The 14,694-nt window shown below is 57.3% G+C and overlaps 2 long non-coding RNA genes across 2 annotated transcripts in view; one reads left to right on the forward strand and one right to left on the reverse strand.

The window, feature by feature from the left end:
• Positions 1-14,694, forward strand: part of LOC142908072 (uncharacterized) — a 151,811-nt gene that overhangs the window by 104,617 nt on the left and 32,500 nt on the right. The window lies entirely within an intron of this gene.
• Positions 1,011-6,273, reverse strand: LOC142908071 (uncharacterized). The gene is made up of 3 exons (XR_012931574.1): positions 5,865-6,273; positions 4,760-4,825; positions 1,011-1,075 (listed from the first exon to the last, which is right to left on the reverse strand). It is a non-coding gene; the product is annotated as an uncharacterized LOC142908071 (long non-coding RNA).

Raw genomic sequence — 14,694 nt, forward strand, 5'->3', positions numbered from 1 at the left:
AGGTGAGTGAGTGAGGTGAGTGAGGTGAGTGAGTGAGGTGAGTGAGGTGAGTGAGTGAGGTGAGTAAGTGAGGTGAGTGAGTGAGTGTGAGTGAGTGAATGAGGTGATTTAGTGAGTGAGGTGAGTGAGTGAGGTGAGTGAGGTGAGTGAGTGAGGTGAGTAAGTGAGGTGAGTGAGTGAGTGAGGTGAGTGAGTGAATGAGGTGAGTGGAGTGAGTGAGTGAGGTGAGTGAGGTGAGTGAGTGAGGTGAGTAAGTGAGGTGAGTGAGTGAGGTGAGTGAGTGAATGAGGTGAGTGAGTGAGTGAGTGAGGTGAGTGAGGTGAGTGAGTGAGGTGAGTGAGTGAATGAGGTGAGTGAGTGAGGTGAGTGAGTGAGGTGAGTGAGGTGAGTGAGGTGAGTGAGGTGAGTGAGTGAGTGAGGTGAGTGAGTGAGGTGAGTGAGGTGAGTGAGTGAATGAGGTGAGTGAGTGAGTGAGTGAGGTGAGTGAGGTGAGTGAGTGAGGTGAAGTGAGTGAATGAGGTGAGTGAGTGAGGTGAGTGAGTGAGGTGAGTGAGGTGAGTGAGTGAGTGAGGTGAGGAGGTGAGTGAGTGAGTGAGTGAGTGAGTTAGGTGAGTGAGGTGAGTGAGGTGAGTGAGTGAGTAAGGTGAGTGAGGTGAGTGAGTAAGGTGAGTGAGGTGAGTGAGTGAGGGAGTGAGTGAGTGAGGTGAGTGAGTGAGGTGAGTGAGGTGAGTGAGTGAGTGAGGTGAGTGAGGTGAGTGAGTGAGGTGAGTGAGGTGAGTGAGGTGAGGTGAGTGAGGTGAGTGAGGTGAGTGAGGTGAGGTGAGTGAGGTGAGTGAGGTGAGTGAGGTGAGTGAGTGAGGTGAGTGAGGTGAGTGAGTGAGGTGAGTGAGGTGAGTGAGGTGAGTGAGTGAGGTGAGTGAGGTGAGTGAGTGAGGTGAGTGAGGTGAGTGAGTGAGGTGAGTGAGGTGAGTGAGTGAGGTGAGTGAGGTGAGTGAGTGACACCTCTCTGTTCTCCCACCACTGTCCTGGAGTTCCGTCCCCCAGACTCAAACCGCCGTCTGTGACTTACAGGAGCCTGCACACAGTCACACACACCCACAGTCACACACACACACAGTCACACACACACACACACAGTCACACACACACACACAGTCACCACACACACACAGTCCACACACACACACACAGTCACACACACACACAGTCACACACACAGTCACACACACACACACACAGTCAACACACACACACACACAGTGACACACACAGTCACACACACACACACACAGTGACACACACACAGTCGCACACACAGTCACACACACAGTCACACACACACACAGTCACACACACACACACACAGTCACACACACACACACACACAGTCACACACACAGACACACACACAGTCACACACACACACACAGTCACACACACAGTCACACACACACACACACAGTCACACACACAGTCACACACACACACACAGTCACACACACAGTCACACACACACACACAGTCACACACACACAGTCACACACACACACACAGTCACACACACACAGTCACACAAACACACACAGTCACACACACACAGTCACACACACAGTCACACACACACAGTCACACACACACACAGTCACACACACACACAGTCACACACACACACACAGTCACACACACACACAGTCACACACACACACAGTCACACACACAGTCACACACACAGTCACACACACACACAGTCAGACACACACAGTCACACACACACACAGTCACACACACAGTCACACACACACACACACAGTCAGACACACACAGTCACACACACACAGTCACACACACACAGTCACACACACAGTCACACACACAGTCACACACACACACAGTCACACACACAGTCACACACACACACAGTCACACACACAGTCACACACACAGTCACACACACACACAGTCACACACACACACAGTCACACACACACACAGTCACACACACACACAGTCACACACACAGTCACACACACACACACAGTCACACACACACACACAGTCACACACACACACACAGTCACACACACACAGTCACACACACAGTCACACACACAGTCACAGTCACACACACAGTCACACACACACACAGTCACACACACACACACACAGTCACACACACAGTCACACACACACACACACAGTCACACACACACACAGTCACACACACACACAGTCACACACACACACAGTCAGACACACACAGTCACACACACACACAGTCAGACACACACAGTCACACACACACAGTCACACACACAGTCACACACACAGTCACACACACACACAGTCACACACACAGTCACACACACAGTCACACACACACACACACACACACAGTCACACACACAGTCACACACACAGTCACACACACAGTCACACACACAGTCACACACACACACAGTCACACACACACACAGTCACACACACACACAGTCACACACACACACAGTCACACACACACACAGTCACACACACACACAGTCACACACACACACACAGTCACACACACACACAGTCACACACACACAGTCACACACACACAGTCACACACACACACACAGTCACACACACACAGTCACACACACACACACAGTCACACACACACACACACAGTCACACACACAGTCACACACACACACAGTCACACACACACAGTCACACACACAGTCACACACACACACACAGTCACACACACAGTCACACACACAGTCACAGTCACACACACAGTCACACACACACACACACAGTCACACACACACACACAGTCACACACACACACACAGTCATACACACACACAGTCACACACACAGGCACACACACGCAGTCACGCACACACCCGCAGTCACGCACACACACAGTCACACACACACACACAGTCACACACACACACACAGTCACACACACACACACAGTCACACACACGCACAGTCACACACACACACACAGTCACACACACACACACACAGTCACACACACAGTCACACACACAGTCACAGTCACACACACAGTCACACACACACACACACAGTCACACACACACACACAGTCACACACACACACAGTCATACACACACACAGTCACACACACAGGCACACACACGCAGTCACGCACACACCCGCAGTCACGCACACACACAGTCACACACACACACACACACAGTCACACACACACACACAGTCACACACACACACAGTCACACACACACACACAGTCACACACACACAGTCACACACACACACACAGTTACACACACACAGACAGTCACACACACACAGACAACAACAACCGCCATTTGCCACTAAGTGGCGGTGACGTCACCACGACGCTTGTGCCAGGCTATGTGCACCCTGAGGCCACGTGAAGTGTCGAACACCCCACTGGCAGGAGGTCACGGGGCAGACCCAAGTGCCATGGGTCGACTGACTGAGATGACTGGCTGATGCACCACCTGTGCCCCCTACTGTGCCAACCCACTGTGCTTTAGCCACCCGGCGCTCCACTCGTTGTTGTGAGCGTCGCACACACGCACACACAGACACACACATGCAGAAACACACACACGCAGAAACACCCACACAGACACACGCACAAACCCACATACTACTCACACAGTAGAGACCCATAGACTACTCACACAGTAGAGACCCACATACCACTCACACAGTAGAGACCCACAGACTACTCACACAGTAGAGACCCACAGACTACTCACACAGTAGAGACCCACAGACTACTCGCACAGTAGAGACCCACAGACTACTCACACAGTAGAGACCCACAGACTACTCACACAGTAGAGACCCACAGACTACTCACACAGTAGAGACCCACAGACTACTCACACAGTAGAGACCCACAGACTACTCACACAGTAGAGACCAACAGACTACTCACACAGTAGAGACCCATAGACTACTCACACAGTAGAGACCCACAGACTACTCACACAGTAGAGACCCACAGACTACTCACACAGTAGAGACCCACACACTACTCACACAGTAGAGACCCACAGACTACTCACACAGTAGAGACCCAGAGACTACTCACACAGTAGAGACCCACAGACTACTCACACAGTAGAGACCCACAGACTACTCACACAGTAGAGACCCACAGACTACTCACACAGTAGAGACCCACAGACTACTCACACAGTAGAGACCCACAGACTACTCACACAGTAGAGACCCATAGACTACTCACACAGTAGAGACCCACAGACTACTCACACAGTAGAGACCCACAGACTACTCACACAGTAGAGACCCACAGACTACTCACACAGTAGAGACCCATAGACTACTCACACAGTAGAGACCCACAGACTACTCACACAGTAGAGACCCACAGACTACTCACACAGTAGAGACCCACAGACAACTCACACAGTAGAGACCCACAGACTACTCACACAGTAGAGACCCACAGACGACTCACACAGTAGAGACCCACAGACTACTCACACAGTAGAGACCCACAGACTACTCACACAGTAGAGACCCACAGACTACTCACACAGTAGAGACCCACAGACTACTCACACAGTAGAGACCCACAGACTACTCACACAGTAGAGACCCACAGACTACTCACACAGTAGAGACCCACAGACTACTCACACAGTAGAGACCCACAGACTACTCACACAGTAGAGACCCACAGACTACTCACACAGTAGAGACCAACAGACTACTCACCTGGCATACCAGGGGGAAGGAGTACTCACACCCGGTATCCACGAGGTTCTCGAAGATCAGCTGGCCCTGTGTGGGGGGAGAAGGTGGGGGGGCAGGAGAGAGTGGGGGGCAGGAGAGAGTGGGGGGCAGGAGTGAGTGGGGGGCAGGGGTGAGGAGACACTGGATGAGCCGCTCCAGTGGGTGACCAGAGGTGATGTGGGGGGGGTGGGAGGGTGAGTGGGTGGGTGGGTGGGTGGATGGTGAGTGGGTGAGTGGGAGGGTGAGTGGGAGGGTGTGTGAGTGGGTGGGTGGGTGAGTGGGAGGGTGAGTGGGTGAGTGGGTGAGTGGGAGGGCGAGTGGGAGGGTGGGTGGGTGAGTGGGTGGGTGGATGGTGAGTGGGCGAGTGGGAGGGTGGGTGGGTGAGTGGGTGAGTGGGTGGATGATGAGTGGGTGAGTGGGAGGGTGAGTGGGTGAGTGGGTGAGTGGGAGGGTGAGTGGGAGGGTGGGTGAGTGGGTGGGTGGGTGGATGGTGAGTGGGTGAGTGGGAGGGTGGGTGAGTGGGTGAGTGAGTGATTGGGTGAGTGAGTGGGTGAGTGGGAGGGTGGGTGAGTGGGTGAGTGAGTGATTGGGTGAGTGAGTGAGTGGGTGAGTGAGTGGGTGAGTGAGTGGGTGAGTGGGTGGGTGAGTGAGTGAGTGAGTGGGTGAGTGAGTGAGTGAGTGGGTGAGTGAGTGAGTGGGTGACTGAGTGAGTGAGTGGGTGAGTGAGTGAGTGGGTGAGTGACTGGTTGAGTGAGTGAGTGTGTGAGTGAGTGAGTGAGTGGGTGGGTGAGTGAGTGTGTAAGTGAGTGTGTAAGTGAGTGAGTGGGTGAGTGAGTGGGTGAGTGAGTGAGTGGCTGAGTGAGTGGGTGAGTGAGTGGCTGAGTGAGTGGGTGAGTGAGTGAGTGAGTGTGTGAGTGAGTGGGTGGGTGAGTGAGTGAGTGGGTGAGTGAGTGAGTGAGTGGCTCCCACCTTCTCCGGTTTTTCGGCGAATAGGAACCCGTGAAAGAAGTGCAGCTCGGTGAGGGTGAGTGAGTGAGTGGGTGAGTGAGTGAGTGAGTGGGTGAGTGAGTGAGTGAGTGGCTCCCACCTTCTCCGGTTTATCGGCGAATAGGAAACCCGTGAAAGAAGTGCAGCTCGGTGAGGGTGAGGGTGAGTGAGTGAGTGGGTGAGTGAGTGAGTGAGTGGGTGAGTGAGTGAGTGGGTGAGTGAGTGAGTGAGTGGGTGAGTGAGTGGGTGAGTGAGTGGGTGAGTGTGTGAGTGGGTGAGTGGGTGAGTGAGTGAGTGGGTGAGTGTGTGAGTGGGTGAGTGAGTGAGTGAGTGGGTGAGTGAGTGGGTGAGTGAGTGGGTGAGTGGGTGAGTGAGTGGGTGAGTGAGTGAGTGAGTGACTGGTTGAGTGAGTGAGTGACTGGGTGACTGAGTGAGTGACTGAGTGAGTGAGTGGGTGACTGAGTGAGTGAGTGGGTGAGTGAGTGAGTGGGTGAGTGACTGTTTGAGTGAGTGAGTGAGTGGCTCCCACCTTCTCCGGTTTATCGGCGAATAGGAACCCGTGAAAGAAGTGCAGCTCGGTGAGGGTGAGTGAGTGAGTGGGTGAGTGAGTGAGTGACTGGGTGAGTGAGTGAGTGAGTGACTGGGTGAGTGAGTGAGTGAGTGGGTGAGTGGGTGAGTGACTGGTTGAGTGAGTGAGTGAGTGGGTGAGTGAGTGGGTGAGTGAGTGACTGGTTGAGTGAGTGGGTGAGTGAGTGAGTGACTGGGTGACTGAGTGAGTGAGTGAGTGGGTGAGTGAGTGAGTGAGTGGCTCCCACCTTCTCCGGTTTATCGGCTAATAGGAACCCGTGAAAGAAGTGCAGCTCGGTGAGGGTGAGGGTGAGTGAGTGAGTGGGTGAGTGAGTGAGTGAGTGGGTGAGTGGGTGAGTGAGTGAGTAAGTGGGTGAGTGAGTGGGTGAGTGAGTGAGTGAGTGGGTGAGTGTGTGAGTGGGTGAGTGGGTGAGTGAGTGAGTGGGTGAGTGTGTGAGTGGGTGAGTGAGTGAGTGAGTGGGTGAGTGAGTGGGTGAGTGAGTGAGTGAGTGGGTGAGTGGGTGAGTGAGTGGGTGAGTGAGTGAGTGGCTGAGTGAGTGGCTGAGTGAGTGGGTGAGTGAGTGAGTAGGTGAGTGAGTGAGTGAGTGACTGGGTGAGTGTGTGAGTGTGTGAGTGGGTGAGTGAGTGGGTGAGTGAGTGAGTGTGTGAGTGAGTGACTGGGTGAGTGAGTGAGTGAGTGGCTCCCACCTTCTCCGGTTTTTCGGCGAATAGGAACCCGTGAAAGAAGTGCAGCTCGGTGAGGGTGAGTGAGTGAGTGGGTGAGTGAGTGAGTGGGTGAGTGAGTGATTGGGTGAGTGAGTGAGTGGGTGAGTGGGTGAGTGAGTGACTGGGTGAGTGAGTGAGTGGGTGAGTGGGTGAGTGAGTGTCTGAGTGAGTGGGTGAGTGACTGTTTGAGTGAGTGAGTGACTGGGTGGGTGAGTGAGTGAGTGGGTGAGTGAGTGAGTGAGTGGCTCCCACCTTCTCCGGTTTATCGGCGAATAGGAACCCGTGAAAGAAGTGCAGCTCGGTGAGGGTGAGGGTGAGTGAGTGAGTGTGTGAGTGAGTGGGTGAGTGGGTGAGTGAGTGAGTGACTGGTTGAGTGAGTGAGTGAGTGTGTGACTGAGTGAGTGACTGGGTGAGTGGGTGAGTGTGTGAGTGAGTGAGTGAGTGTGTGAGTGGCTGAGTGAGTGGCTGAGTGAGTGGGTGAGTGAGTGAGTGAGTAGGTGAGTGAGTGAGTGACTGGGTGAGTGGGTGAGTGTGTGAGTGGGTGAGTGAGTGGGTGAGTGACTGTTTGAGTGAGTGAGTGACTGAGTGAGTGAGTGGGTGAGTGTGTGAGTGAGTGAGTGACTGGGTGAGTGAGTGAGTGAGTGGCTCCCACCTTCTCCGGTTTTTCGGCGAATAGGAACCCGTGAAAGAAGTGCAGCTCGGTGAGGGTGAGGGTGAGTGAGTGAGTGGGTGAGTGAGTGAGTGAGTGGGTGAGTGAGTGAGTGAGTGGGTGAGTGACTGGGTGAGTGAGTGAGTGGCTCCCACCTTCTCCGGTTTTTCGGCGAATAGGAACCCGTGAAAGAAGTGCAGCTCGGTGAGGGTGAGGGTGAGTGAGTGAGTGGGTGAGTGAGTGAGTGAGTGGGTGAGTGTGTGAGTGGGTGAGTGGGTGAGTGAGTGGGTGAGTGAGTGAGTGAGTGGCTCCCACCTTCTCCGGTTTTTCGGCGAATAGGAACCCGTGAAAGAAGTGCAGCTCGGTGAGGGTGAGGGTGAGTGAGTGAGTGGGTGAGTGAGTGAGTGAGTGGGTGAGTGGGTGAGTGAGTGAGTGAGTGAGTGGGTGAGTGAGTGGGTGAGTGAGTGAGTGAGTGGGTGAGTGTGTGAGTGGGTGAGTGGGTGAGTGAGTGGGTGAGTGAGTGAGTGAGTGGGTGAGTGACTGGGTGAGTGAGTGAGTGAGTGACTGGGTGAGTGAGTGAGTGTGTAAGTGTGTGAGTGGCTGAGTGAGTGAGTGAGTAGGTGAGTGAGTGAGTGAGTGGCTCCCACCTTCTCCGGTTTATCGGCGAATAGGAACCCGTGAAAGAAGTGCAGCTCGGTGAGGGTGAGTGAGTGAGTGGGTGAGTGAGTGAGTGACTGGGTGAGTGAGTGAGTGGCTGAGTGAGTGAGTGAGTGGGTGAGTGAGTGAGTGAGTGGGTGAGTGGGTGAGTGAGTGGGTGAGTGACTGGGTGAGTGAGTGGCTGAGTGAGTGGGTGACTGAGTGAGTGAGTGAGTGACTGGGTGAGTGAGTGAGTGAGTGGGTGAGTGGGTGAGTGACTGGTTGAGTGAGTGAGTGAGTGGGTGAGTGAGTGGGTGAGTGAGTGACTGGTTGAGTGAGTGAGTGACTGGGTGACTGAGTGAGTGAGTGGGTGAGTGAGTGAGTGAGTGGCTCCCACCTTCTCCGGTTTATCGGCGAATAGGAACCCGTGAAAGAAGTGCAGCTCGGTGAGGGTGAGGGTGAGTGAGTGAGTGGGTGAGTGAGTGAGTGAGTGGGTGAGTGGGTGAGTGAGTGAGTGAGTGGGTGAGTGAGTGGGTGAGTGAGTGAGTGAGTGGGTGAGTGTGTGAGTGGGTGAGTGGGTGAGTGAGTGAGTGGGTGAGTGTGTGAGTGGGTGAGTGAGTGAGTGAGTGGGTGAGTGAGTGGGTGAGTGAGTGGGTGAGTGGGTGAGTGGGTGAGTGAGTGGGTGAGTGGGTGAGTGAGTGAGTGACTGGTTGAGTGAGTGAGTGACTGGGTGACTGAGTGAGTGACTGAGTGAGTGAGTGGGTGAGTGTGTGAGTGAGTGAGTGACTGGGTGAGTGAGTGAGTGAGTGGCTCCCACCTTCTCCGGTTTATCGGCGAATAGGAACCCGTGAAAGAAGTGCAGCTCGGTGAGGGTGAGTGAGTGAGTGGGTGAGTGAGTGAGTGAGTGACTGGGTGAGTGAGTGAGTGAGTGACTGGGTGAATGAGTGAGTGAGTGGGTGAGTGGGTGAGTGACTGGTTGAGTGAGTGAGTGAGTGGGTGAGTGAGTGGGTGAGTGAGTGACTGGTTGAGTGAGTGGGTGAGTGAGTGAGTGACTGGGTGACTGAGTGAGTGAGTGGGTGAGTGAGTGAGTGAGTGGCTCCCACCTTCTCCGGTTTATCGGCGAATAGGAACCCGTGAAAGAAGTGCAGCTCGGTGAGGGTGAGGGTGAGTGAGTGAGTGGGTGAGTGAGTGAGTGAGTGGGTGAGTGGGTGAGTGAGTGAGTGAGTGACTGGTTGAGTGAGTGGGTGAGTGAGTGAGTGACTGGGTGACTGAGTGAGTAGGTGAGTGAGTGTGTGAGTGAGTGAGTGGCTGAGTGAGTGGCTCCCACCTTCTCCGGTTTATCGGCGAATAGGAACCCGTGAAAGAAGTGCAGCTTGGTGAGGGTGAGGGTGAGTGAGTGAGTGGGTGAGTGAGTGGGTGGGTGTGTGAGTGGGTGAGTGGGTGAGTGTGTGAGTGGGTGAGTGAGTGGGTGAGTGAGTGAGTGAGTGGCTGAGTGAGTGAGTGTGTGAGTGAGTGAGTGAGTGACTGGGTGAGTGAGTGAGTGACTGGGTGACTGAGTGAGTGAGTGAGTAGGTGAGTGAGTGTGTGAGTGAGTGAGTGGCTGAGTGAGTGGCTCCCACCTTCTCCGGTTTATCGGCGAATAGGAACCCGTGAAAGAAGTGCAGCTTGGTGAGGGTGAGGGTGAGTGAGTGAGTGGGTGAGTGAGTGGGTGGGTGTGTGAGTGGGTGAGTGGGTGAGTGTGTGAGTGGGTGAGTGAGTGGGTGAGTGAGTGAGTGAGTGGCTGAGTGAGTGAGTGTGTGAGTGAGTGAGTGGGTGAGTGAGTGAGTGAGTGACTGGGTGAGTGAGTGAGTGACTGGGTGAGTGAGTGAGTGGGTGAGTGAGTGAGTGAGTGGCTGAGTGAGTGAGTGTGTGAGTGAGTGAGTGAGTGGGTGAGTGAGTGAGTGAGTGACTGGGTGAGTGAGTGAGTGACTGGGTGAGTGAGTGAGTGGGTGAGTGAGTGAGTGGGTGAGTGGGTGACTGAGTGAGTGAGTGGGTGAGTGAGTGAGTGAGTGTGTGGGTGAGTGAGTGAGTGACTGGGTGACTGAGTGAGTGACTGGGTGAGTGAGTGAGTGAGTGGGTGAGTGAGTGAGTGAGTGGGTGAGTGAGTGAGTGAGTGTGTGAGTGACTGGGTGACTGAGTGAGTGACTGAGTGAGTGAGTGACTGGGTGAGTGAGTGGGTGAGTGAGTGAGTGAGTGACTGGGTGACTGAGTGAGTGAGTGGGTGAGTGAGTGAGTGAGTGGGTGAGGGTGAGTGAGTGAGTGGGTGAGTGAGTGAGTGAGTGGGTGAGTGGGTGAGTGAGTGGGTGAGTGAGTGGCTGAGTGAGTGAGTGAGTGGGTGAGTGACTGGGTGACTGAGTGAGTGAGTGAGTGGGTGAGTGTGTGAGTGGGTGACTGAGTGAGTGAGTGAGTGGCTGACTGAGTGAGTGAGTGGGTGAGTGGGTGAGTGAGTGGGTGAGTGAGTGGCTGAGTGAGTGACTGGGTGACTGAGTGAGTGAGTGGGTGAGTGAGTGAGTGAGTGGGTGAGGGTGAGTGAGTGAGTGAGTGGGTGAGGGTGAGTGAGTGACTGGGTGAGTGAGTGAGTGACTGGGTGAGTGAGTGAGTGAGTGGGTGAGTGGGTGAGTGGGTGAGTGTGTGAGTGGGTGAGTGAGTGGGTGAGTGAGTGAGTGGGTGAGTGACTGGGTGAGTGAGTGAGTGAGTGGGTGAGTGAGTGAGTGAGTGGCTCCCACCTTCTCCGGTTTATCGGCGAATAGGAACCCGTGAAAGAAGTGCAGCTCGGTGAGGGTGAGGGTGAGTGGGTGAGTGGGTGAGTGAGTGGGTGGGTGAGTGAGTGAGTGGGTGGGTGAGTGAGTGGGTGAGTGGCTCCCACCTTCTCCGGTTTATCGGCGAATAGGAACCCGTGAAAGAAGTGCAGCTCGGTGAGGGTGAGGGTGAGTGGGTGAGTGGGTGAGTGAGTGGGTGGGTGAGTGAGTGAGTGGGTGGGTGAGTGAGTGAGTGAGTGGCTCCCACCTTCTCCGGTTTATCGGCGAATAGGAACCCGTGAAAGAAGTGCAGCTCGGTGAGGGTGAGGGTGAGTGAGTGAGTGAGTGGGTGAGTGGGTGGGTGAGTGAGTGAGTGGGTGGGTGAGTGAGTGAGTGACTGGGTGAGTGAGTGAGTGGGTGGGTGAGTGAGTGAGTGAGTGAGTGGGTGAGTGAGTGAGTGGGTGAGTGAGTGAGTGGGTGAGTGAGTGAGTGTGTGAGTGAGTGACTGGGTGAGTGAGTGAGTGAGTGTGTGAGTGAGTGAGTGAGTGGCTGAGTGAGTGAGTGTGTGAGTGAGTGAGTGAGTGGGTGAGTGACTGGGTGAGTGAGTGAGTGAGTGGGTGAGTGAGTGAGTGGGTGAGTGTGTGAGTGGGTGAGTGTGTGAGTGGGTGAGTGGGTGAGTGAGTGAGTGAGTGGGTGAGTGAGTGAGTGGGTGAGTGGGTGAGTGACTGGTTGAGTGAGTGAGTGAGTGGGTGAGTGAGTGAGTGAGTGACTGGGTGACTGAGTGAGTGACTGGGTGAGTGAGTGAGTGACTGGGTGACTGAGTGAGTGAGTGGCTCCCACCTTCTCCGGTTTTTCGGCGAATAGGAACCCGTGAAAGAAGTGCAGCTCGGTGAGGGTGAGGGTGGCGATGGCGGCGGCGCACGCCCACGCGGCACAGCGCAGCGCCCGGCGCTCCGGCGGCACCGGCGACTCGCCACGCGTGTCCTCCGTGAACGTCTCGTGGCACCACCTGGGCAGCGCCGTCACCGTCACCGTCACCGACACCGTCACCGTCACCACACCGCCACCACACCGCCACTGACACCGCCACCACCACCGCCACCGTCACCACCACCACCACCATCACCGTCACCACGACTGCCATCACTGCCAACGCACCGCCACTGCCACCCAACACCAACAGATCGCCACCATCACCCAACACCAACACCACGTCACCACTACCAACACATCGCCACCATCACCACCACCACCACCACCACCACCCAACACCAACACCACGTCACCACCACCAACGCACCACCACCACCAGCACCACCACCCAACACCACCACCACCATCACCACCACCACCACCTCAATCATCACCACCACCCCCACCACCACCACCACCACCCAACACCAACACATCGCCACCGTCACTGCCATCACCGTCACCAGCACCCAACACCAACACATCGCCACCACGACCACCACCACCCAACACCAACACCACGTCACCACCACCAACGCACCACCACCCAACGCCAACACATCGCCACCGTCACCGTCACCACACCACCACCACTGCCACCACCGCCGCCACAAACACCAACACCACGTCACCACCACCACCATCACCACCACCACCATCACCACCACCACCACCACCACCGCCACCACCAACACCACGTCACCACCACCAACGCACCACCACCACCACCGCCACCACCACCACCCAACACCAACACATCGCCACCATCACCGCCACCACCAGCACCAGCACCACCACCCAACACCAACACTACATCACCACCACCACCACCACCACTCTCCCCCCTCATCGCTGAACCTCCCCGCCCACCCAGGCCGGCGCACCTGAGCAGGGCCTTGGTGAGCTCCTTGCCGTCACCGCCCGCACCCCCGGCGACGGAGGCCGCGTAGGCCGCGTTGACCTTCGACGCCGGGCCCTGGAGGCTGGCCAGGGGCAGCCGCCGGTACAGCACGGCCAGCAGGCGGCACAGGGCGGCCTTGACCAGGCAGCGGCGGGCCAGGTCGCCCGCCGCCGCCAGCTGGGACCAGGCAGAGACAACGGGCAAAGGGTTTCGCCTAGCGTAGGCCTCGCGTAGGCCTCGCGTAGGCCTAGCGTAGGCCTCGCGTAGGCCTCGCGTAGGTCTAGCGTAGGCCTAGCGTAGGCCTCGCGTAGGACTCGCGTAGGCCTAGCGTAGGCCTCGCGTAGGTCTAGCGTAGGCCTAGCGTAGGCCTCGCGTAGGCCTAGCGTAGGCCTACGCTAGGCCTACGCTAGTCCTCGCGTAGGCCTCGCGTAGGCCTAGCGTAGGCCGCAACGAGGCAAGCGCTGCGAGTAGGGGGCAGCCTCACCCCCCCACCCACCCACCCCCCCACCCTCCCCCCACCCTCCCCCCCCACCTTGGAGGTGCGAGCTGTGAGCTGCTCCATCAGGCGGCCGACGTTGCGACGGAACAACTCCTCCAGCGCGGCGTCCGTCGCGGCGGCCAGGAGCGGCGCCACGGCCCGGCCGGCGCCCCTCGCCGCGGCCGCCGCCGGCCCGGCCCCGCCGGCCCGGCACGTGAGCAGCGGGGCCAGGCAGCACTGCAGCAGGGAGAGCTGGGCCTCGTGGGGGGCCCTGGGGGGGGGGGTACAAGCGGCAGGGAGGGCTGTGACTCTCTGTGGGGGGCCCTGAGGGGGTACAAGCGGAAGGGAGAGCTGTGACTCTCTGTGGGGGGGGGGGGGCCCGGTACAAGCGGCAGGGAGAGCTGGGCCTCTTGGGGGGCCCTGGGGGGGTACAAGCGGCAGGGAGAGCTGTGACTCTGTGGGGGGGGGGCCCTGGGGGGGTACAAGCGGCAGGGAGAGCTGGGCCTCTTGGGGGGCCCTGGGGGGGTACAAGCGGCAAGGAGAGCTGGGCCTCTTGGGGGGCCCTGGGGGGGTACAAGCGGAAGGGAGAGCTGTGACTCTCTGTGGGGGGGGGCCCTGGGGGGGTACAAGCGGCAAGGAGAGCTGGGCCTCTTGGGGGGCCCTGGGGGGGTACAAGCGGAAGGGAGAGCTGTGACTCTCTGTGGGGGGCCCTGGGGGGCCCTGGGGGGTACAAGCAGCAGGAGGGATGATGGGATGGTGTCGCCCCCCCCTGCCCCCCCCCGTGTCTCCCCCCCCGTGCCCCCCCCCCCCGTGTCTCTCCCCCCCCGTGCCCCCCCCGTGCCCCCCCCCGTGCCCCCCCCCGTGCCCCCCCCCCCATACCCTCTGACGCAGCGCTGCAGGCTGGACAGGAAGTGGCCCTCCAGGGCGTGCCTCTCCTCACGTCCCACAATGCCGAGCAGCACGCCCAGCAGCACCTCGTCACGGGACAGACGCAGCGCTTCCAGCAGCTGCCGGGGAGACACGGCACTTAGACACCGGCACTTAGACACCGGCACTTAGACACCAGCACGGTGAGACACCGGCACGGTGAGACACGGCACGGTGAGACACCGGTACTTAGACACCGGCACGGTGACACACGGCACTTAGACACGGCACTTAGACACCGGCACGGTGAGACACGGCACTTAGACACCGGCACGGTGAGACACGGCACGCCACCAC

The sequence above is a fragment of the Petromyzon marinus genome (genome assembly GCF_048934315.1).
Source record: "Petromyzon marinus isolate PM22_M1 ecotype Great Lakes invasive population chromosome 69 unlocalized genomic scaffold, UKy_Petmar_22M1.pri1.0 chr69_unloc.1, whole genome shotgun sequence".
NCBI classification, from domain to species: domain Eukaryota; kingdom Metazoa; phylum Chordata; class Hyperoartia; order Petromyzontiformes; family Petromyzontidae; genus Petromyzon; species Petromyzon marinus.